Source organism: Colobus angolensis, unplaced genomic scaffold (genome assembly GCF_000951035.1).
Source record: "Colobus angolensis palliatus isolate OR3802 unplaced genomic scaffold, Cang.pa_1.0 Scaffold3, whole genome shotgun sequence".
In the NCBI taxonomy this organism is placed as follows: domain Eukaryota; kingdom Metazoa; phylum Chordata; class Mammalia; order Primates; family Cercopithecidae; genus Colobus; species Colobus angolensis.
Window position 1 is genome coordinate 2,566,302 of NW_012116265.1, and position 8,398 is coordinate 2,574,699.

Consider the following 8,398-nt stretch of genomic DNA (forward strand, 5'->3'; position numbering starts at 1 on the left):
CTGAGTCCATTTCTTTCTCAGATAGAACTGGACCTTTATATATGATCTTTGGAAAAGTCCTCAGCACACATTACCAGATTGCTTTGCAGAAAAGTTGCACCGTTTTCTGTTCCCACTAGAGAAATGGCAGTGCTTCTAGTATTCTACCATTGTTAAAGATTTCATCTGTGACCATTTTGGTCCTGTGCTTGTGTTAATTTGCATGTATGTGATATCACTCTCTTCTAGAATTATGGTAAGTATTAAATGAGCTGGAATTTCACATAGTGCTTTGCAAGCATTAGCTATTTCTTAAGTGCCTACAGTATGCCAGCTGTTACACTAGGTGTAGTCCATAATATTACTGACCCGCACAAAGACACTGCAGGATCCCCTCATTAGTGATGTCAACATTCTGGAAGCTGTATGTCTTGAAGTTACATATCTTGTGTGTGCTTGAAGATTGGAGCTCAAGTCTGACTTATTCCAATGTCTGTCTTCTGTTTCCCTAAATTGCTGCCTGTATTCTTTAATTATTGGTAATACAAACCGGTTTTTTAAATATACATTTGGCCATTTTATTGAATGCTTTTCGTTTAGAAATTATATTTTTATTAATGATACCTAAGATTGCATTCACCTTTTGAGCCATGTTGTTACACTTCATGCTCATTTTGCAATGCTTACCATCAATTAACAATTCTAAATCTTTATTCATGTAGGACACACTCTCTTCTCTCCTCTTAGAGTCCCCATTAATGTTACCATTTGCCTGTTGTTCCAGTGAGTCAATATCATTTGACCCTTCATTCTGCCTCCTGTGTGTATCTGCTATGTTATTGATTTTTTTCGTAGATATGTCTTCAGTATCTACCCACATGAACAATAAGACTGTTGTAGGTGACAGAGCATTCTAATGCAGCGGTTTCAAACATTTTTAGTGCAGGACCCTTGCCTCAAATGAACAAACAGAAATTCAAGTGGAAAACAAATGGAAAGGAGTAGCTCTGCTTGTATCTGGGCCTAAGGGTACCAGGCCCTACCAGTTTATTTCTATTCTTTACCCTAGAATAATTTCCAGGAAAGCCTTAGGAAGTCCATGAGGACTGTTTGAGAATTGATTATCTTTTCAAGTTTCTTCCTTGACAATAAACTCATAAAAGTTAAATCATGTGTCTAAGGTTGTCCGAGTCAGAAGCTGTTAAGAAAACAGGTTCTTGGACTCTGCACCATTACGTGCTATCCTGCCCCTGCCCTTTCTGTCTCTCTTCTCTCTTATTTTTTTTTCCTGTTCTGTTAACTATACTCAATATGCATTTTAAAATTATTTAAAATTATAATTTTTATAAAACATTTTAAATTTAGAAGTAGATAGATATGAGTGAAATATTTTGTATTTGACTAGAAAACAGTAGTCCTTAATCATGTTGCTTTTTCATTGTTGGCTCTCCATTACTTTTGGTCTTTGTCATTGGCCCTAAATAAACAAATCCAAAACAAAACAAGAAAACCCATTTCTTATGCTAACTCAAAAGTGGAACGTGAACTAGACAACATATTCATTCCACAGTGAGTGAGGCGTTGCATTTAGAAACCATGCCCTTCTATCTTCTGTTCACATTAATTTTTTTCACACAATTATTCTTTGGGCCTGTTACAGCAGTTGACTTTTAAAGATGAAAACTTTTCAGGAATTTAGAAGAGGACTATAAACTGTTTTTATGGTTCAGTTATTTGTTTGCAGTGCTCTAACGCACGGTTTCCCAAACATCGTGCCACACACTTGGTCCCTGTGTTAGTTTGCTACGGCTGAGTGGCTTAAACAATAGACATTTATTTTCTCATAGTGCTGGAGGCTGGAAGTCCAAGATCAGTGTGCCACTAGTGTTAGTTTCTCCCACGGCGTCTTCCCTTGGCTTGCAGATCGCCACTGTCTTATCACCTCTTCACATGTTGTCCCCCTATACATGTGTGCCCTGGTATCTCTTTTTGAGCCCAAATTTCTTCTTCCTGTAAGGATACCAGTCAGATTGCTTTGGGTTCCACCCTGGGCGCCTCATTTTAACTCCATTTACAGTCACATTCTAAGGTACTGGAGGCTAGGACTTCAACATAATGAATTTTGGGAAGATACAGTTCAGCCTGTTACAGCCCCAAAAGGTTTATTGATTGACTTTATCCAGCTTTTTGTGAGGTATTAGCAAGAACTTACATGTCTAGCTCTTCAGGGACCTTGCTGACAGTTTGATGACTAAGTAGATACTATAAACCTTTTTTAAAAAACTATATGTTTTCTTAAAGTTTTAGCTGCAAAAGCAGTATATATGCATACAGAAGATACAGGACAGCAAAAGTAAGAAAATAAAAACATTTTCACTACCCAGCATGTACCTTATTATATACTCCTCTATTATCAGTATATATTCTTCTAGGTCTTTTTGTCTATATGTCTGTGTGTGTGTTTTATCAAAATGAGTTTGTCCTATATATGATTTGTAAGCAGGTCTTTCAGTTAATGATGTCTACCTTTCCCAGCTAATAAATTTTCATTTAAAAGCCAGTTGTACAAGTTATTTATTGCTGTATAACAAACCACCTAAAATTTCATAGCTTAAACAATGATTTATTTTCTCATGATCCCATGGATTGGCTGAACAGTTCTGTGATGGTTAACCTGGGCTCACTCACCAGGTGTTCAGATGGAGTTAGCTGAGCTGTGAGGTCCAAGATGGTTTCATTCTCATCTATGGTAATTGGTGCTAGCTGTTGGCTGGGCCACCTCTTTTCTCCTCCATATGGCTTCTCATCCTTCAGTACAGTAGATCAGCTTTTTCATAGCATGGTAGTATCAGGTCAGCGAGCAACTACTGCCAAGAAGGCAAAAATGGAGGCTGCAGGGCCTCCTGAGCCTAGACACTGGAACTCACATAGCCTCTCTCTCAACGTAAGACCAGCCTGGATTCATGGGATGCGGAAATAGACTTCACATCTTAAAGAGGGGAACTAGAAAGAATTCATGGCCGTTTGTCATACAAGTCCATTTTCATATTTTACTAATTGTAACATAATTATGCTTTACAGCTGTTTGTCCAATCCAGGAATGCTCACTTGGTTGTGTTCTTGTAGTATCTTTTAACTTATTCCTGCCTCTGCTGAATTCTAGTAGTAATTGGGAAGCTAGATCTAAAGGCTCAGTAGGTTAAACTTAAACGTTTTGAGCTGGAATACACCATAAATGATGTTATATATTTCACGTTATATCACGTTAGGAGAAACCTATTATCCGACTGTTCCCAATTAGTGATTCTAAGATTAGATTACATAGTGACAGCCTGATCCCTTCATCATAAGGTTATATTTTTTCTCCTAGAAGTGAAAATATTCTGTGTGGTGTTTGGACACTGTGTTTTTTTGTTTTTGTTTTTGTTTTGAGATGGAGTCTCACTCTTGTCACTTTGACTGTAGTGCAGTGGAACAATCTTGGCCCACTGCAACTTCCACCTCCTGGGTTCAAGTGATTCTCATGCCTCAGCCTCCCAAGTAACTGGGATTACAGGCACCTGCCACCATGCCTGGCTAATTTTTGTATTTTTAGTAGAGACGGGGTTTCACTGTTTTGGTCTTGAACTCCTGACCTCAGGTGATCCGCCCGCTTTGGCCTCCCAAAGTGCTGGGATTACAGGCATGAACCACTGCGCCCAGCCCGATACTGGTTTTAACATAATATAACGTGGTTGTAGTGTAATATAACATATGAACACCATATAATTCATAAAAGATCTTCTTTGTTATTTTTTTTTTTTTCCTGCATAGTCCTTCGTTCCATTCCATTGTGTACTTAACTGGTTCCCTGTGAAGGGATCCTTGGGTTATTGCTTCTTATGAGGATGCTTCAGGGTATAACTTGCACATATGTCATTTGCTACTTATGTGGGGGGGAAAAAAACCTGTAGGCTTGATGAAGGGAGATTGCTGGTCTGTGTTTTCACTATTTCTCCTTTTTTTTTTTTTTTTTTTTTTTGAGATGGAGTCTCGCTCTGTTGCCTAGCTGGAGTGCAGTGATGTTGATCTCAGATCACTGCAACCTCCGCCTCTCCGGTTCAAGTGATTCTTCTGCCTCAGCCTCCCGAGTAGCTAGGACTACAGGTGCACGCCACCACACCTGGCTAATTTTTGTATTTTTTTTCGTAGAGATGGGATTTCACCATGTTGGCTAGGCTGGTCTCCAAGTCCTGACCTCAAGTGATCTGTCTGCCTCAGTCTCCGAAAGTACTGGGATGACAGGCGTGAGCCACCATACCCATCCGTTTTTGCCATCTCTAATTTTGCCAAATACACTTCCATAGAAGTTGTACCATTTTACATTCCCACCAGCATTGTTTGAGAGCACCTGTTTCTCCACAGAATGTATTCTCAAACTTCTGGGTATTTGCCTGTCTCATAGGTGAGTAGTAGTGTCTCATTGTAGAGGTCATTTTCTTTTTTTCTTCACTGAATGAGGCCGAACATCTTTTCACATGCCTAAAAAGCCATATATATTTTTTCTGAGAATTATCTATTTGTATCCTTTGCCTCTTTTTTCCCCTCAATTTCTAGGCGCTCGTAAAGTAATTATTTCTGGTATGCATTGTAAATACTTTCCCCTGTTTCCCACGTATTTTTTTTTTTTTTTTGAGTTTGGTTATGATGCTTTTACCATGCACAAATTTATGTATAGTAGAACTTATTTTAAAAATTATTTTTATGGCTTGTGATTTTGAGTCATACTCAAAAGACCTTCTCTGCTCCTCTATTGAGTTTATAAAGGAATTCACTTATGTGTTCTTCCAGTACTTGCATGGTTTTATTTTTTGCATAGAGAACTTGGATCCATGTGGATGGAGTATGACATGAAATAAGGATCCACCTTAATCTTTTTCAAATAGCTAATTTTCCCAACACTGTTTAGTTAAAAGTCCATGTTTACATTGATTTGAGGTGCTTCCTTTTTCCTCTATGAAATTCTCATATATGTTTGGGTCTATTTGATTTTTTTCTCTTTGGTGTGTTAAGTCATGTGCCAGTACTGTAATGTTTTAATTCATCAAGGTTTTACAGTGTATTTTTATTCTTGTAAGGTTAGTTGCCCTCTAACCTTGCCTGCCCTGATCTTTCATTGCCTTTATTTTTCAGAGCTTTTTGGAGGACTCTTCCTTTTGGTTTATTTTTTCAGCATGAACTTTAGAATCACATTGTCTGGTTTTGGGGAAAAAAACCTTAAGGTATTTTCATTGGAATTGCTGTAAATTAAAAAATTAATTTAGGGAGACTTGACATTTTTATGATATTGGTTATTCCTATTCAAGAACATGGTATGTCTGCTCATGTTGGAATCCTTCAAAGACCTTCAGGTGTGTTTTAGCATGTACTTCCTAGCCACATTTCTTTACTGAATCTTAGATATTCTGTCATCTGTTGCTTTTGTAAATGCTATCTTCTCTTCCACCATACCTTCTAGCTGAAAGCTATTACTTTATATATTAGTTTTATATCCTGCTATCTTACTACATTTTCCTACCTTCCCACATTGCTCATGTCTTGCCCTGTTCCTTCTTAGCCTGCCCTGCAGCATGTTGTTTGGTGTATATGGGTTTTCTTCCTCTCAGTTTTGCTGAAGGAGTAGGTCATGGAGATTTACAGCTTTTCTTGCTGTTTTTAAAGGTGTTTTAGGAGCAGATGTGGAGATTCATGTCTAGGCTGCCATCATGCACCTACTAGTATTCATGGCTCACTGTAGACTTCTTGATGGGGTTTGTTCCATTGGGTTAAAATTTGCCTTGTTTGCGCAGGCTTCTCCAAATGATAAGATTATTACAATGTTAGTATTATCTTGCCATTTGCTTACCTGTGACATTTTGCTTTGAGTAGCCAGATACAGAATAGACTAGCATTTCTACTTGAGCTGAGTATATGTGATTGTTTCCTACAATCACATGCTGTATTTACTTGTAATTGCCTCCTGAGTAGCTGGATCTCATTTATATTGTATCTGCCATCTTCTAAATCGGGCGTCAGGACTTTGATCAGTGAAGGGCTAGATGGTAAATATTTTAGGCTTTGCAAGTCTTAAGATCTCTTTGACCATAGGCAATAGTAAACAAATAGACATGGCAGGGGTCCAATACATTTTGTTTGTTTCTTTGTTTCTTGAGATAGAGGTCGCCGTCGCCCAGACTGGAGTGCAGTGCAGTGATCTTGGCTCACTGCAGCCTCTGCCTTCCACGTTCAAGTGATTCTCCTGCCTCAGCCTCCCAAGTAGCTGGGTTTACAGGCGTGTGCCACCACACCCGGCAAATTTTTGTATTTTTAGTATAGACAAGGGTTTCACCATGGTGGCCAGGCTGGTCTTGAACTCCTGACATTGGTGATCTGCTTGCCTCGGCCTCCCTAAGTGCTGGGATTACAGGCATGAGCCACTGCACCTGGCCAAGTTCCAATAAAATTTTATTTACAAAAATGGTGGTGGACTAGATTTTTTAAAAATTCTACAACATTAGTATCTTTTAAGGCTCTGATTTATAGCTAATGATATTGGATTTGATGGATTTTTCCCTTTATATTTCTTTTACTTTTCCCAAATCTTGTAATGTGGAGATCATGTCTCCTTTTACAACTTTTTGTGTACCTGTGCATGGTTACAACAAGAGATATAAAAATATTTTTATCTATTCTCTGCCTCTTAAAACTCGTATTTATTTCAACTAACACTGGTAGGGAATTCTATGTGGCAAATAATCTGTAAAGAATAATTTTTCTTTTGATGCTCTCTGGTTTCTGTTAGTGGTGATTTTGTTAAAACACCAGCTAATCTATGTAATAAATTGTTACATTAATCAGTAGAATTCACAAGACATTAAATAAGCAAATCACAAAAGTGTTTGTAAAGGTAATGCCAATGATCATTCCCAGTAATGAATGCCATCCCAACCTTGTAGACAGTTCTGTGATCATGAGTCATCCTTTCAATGGAGTTAATAGGTATTTAAAAATTAAAGTTTCACTTTTGAGTGTTGGTTTCATCTCAATAATTGTAAGCGTGAGGATGCTTGCTGAGATGGTAACAGAGTGGTTCATGATATATTACAGTCACTAGTATGACAAAACAGACAGTAACTGAAAGCACTTTCTTGCTTTGAACTAAATATGACTAATTCACAAGATTGATGTTCTTAGTCAGAACTTTGTAATGATTTTGATAAGCTGGAATGCATTTATAGAGTGTGCTATTAGAATGTTGAGCTAAAATCAAACAAAAAATAAACTGAGATAGCTTTGGCATGACATTAAAAAGAAATGACTTTCAGGTTTGTGTGGCATGTCACGTTAAGACTGTATTTTAGATGGAAGATAAGAAAAGAGAGCTATCAGGAGAGATTTCTCCTCTACCAGAGGAGAAAGAGTAGGTAGAAATGAGAACAGAAGGTATGGGAGTTCATGGAAGTGAAGCATATCTGAAGGAAGAGGAAAATTTGTCGGAAAAAATAAAAATAAAAAGAAGACCAAGTAACAGTGCAGAGAGAGAGAGAAAAAAAGAGAGAAGTGGTCTGAATCATGAGGGGCATGTGGGAATTAATAATAGCTCTTTGAAAGGTGCCACCATAAGAAGAAATATGAGAGAGAGAAATTCTAAGTAGAATTTGAAATAGAAAGCTTAGATGTCTAGAGGTCAGCCAGAGTATTACTGGAAATAAGTAGGTGTTTGGGTGTTTGGAGAGTGAAAGCAGAACAGAATCTTTCCTTGAAAGCAGGAGATGTAGGATTTCTGTTAACTCTGCGACTTCCACTCCTACAAGCTGACTTCCATGCAATTGCACGAGCAAGACATAGCCTTAAAATAAGCTTGCTAGCCCTTTCTGTGGTTATCCTTTTGCATCTTCAATGGAAAATGGGCTATTTAGGCTGTAGTTTTTAGTAATGCTTTAAAGCTTATGTAACCCAGTGTCTCCATGAATTTCACTTTCTTATCTGCTAATAAAAGTGTATGAACTGCGGAACAATGGAGAGATTTATGGGTTCAACATTAAGTCAAATTAGATGTGCAAAGACGAGCAGCTTGAAACTGCACCAGAATGTACTTAGAAAGTCAGAATTTTGATTGAAAGCAGGTGCTGTTTTACCCTCACATTAATCCCATAAGGTATTAATTGTCAGAATGACATGAGTTGCTTAAGAATCTTGGAAATTCTGTAGAGATCTTCAGTTCAAATTCTCAGAATTAATTTACTGTTTTAAGAAACAAATTTGGCCGGGTGTGGTGGCTCAAGCCTGTAATCCCAGCACTTTGGGATGCCGAGACGGGCGGATCACGAGGTCAGGAGATCGAGACCATCCTGGCTAACACGGTGAAACCCCTTCTCTACTAAAAATACAAAAAATTAGC

At 38.0% G+C, this 8,398-nt stretch overlaps 1 protein-coding gene across 2 annotated transcripts in view; it reads left to right on the forward strand.

Moving 5' to 3' along the window:
- Positions 1-8,398, forward strand: part of RPS6KA5 (ribosomal protein S6 kinase, 90kDa, polypeptide 5) — a 199,765-nt gene that overhangs the window by 84,078 nt on the left and 107,289 nt on the right. The gene's annotated exons all lie outside the window — the stretch shown is intronic.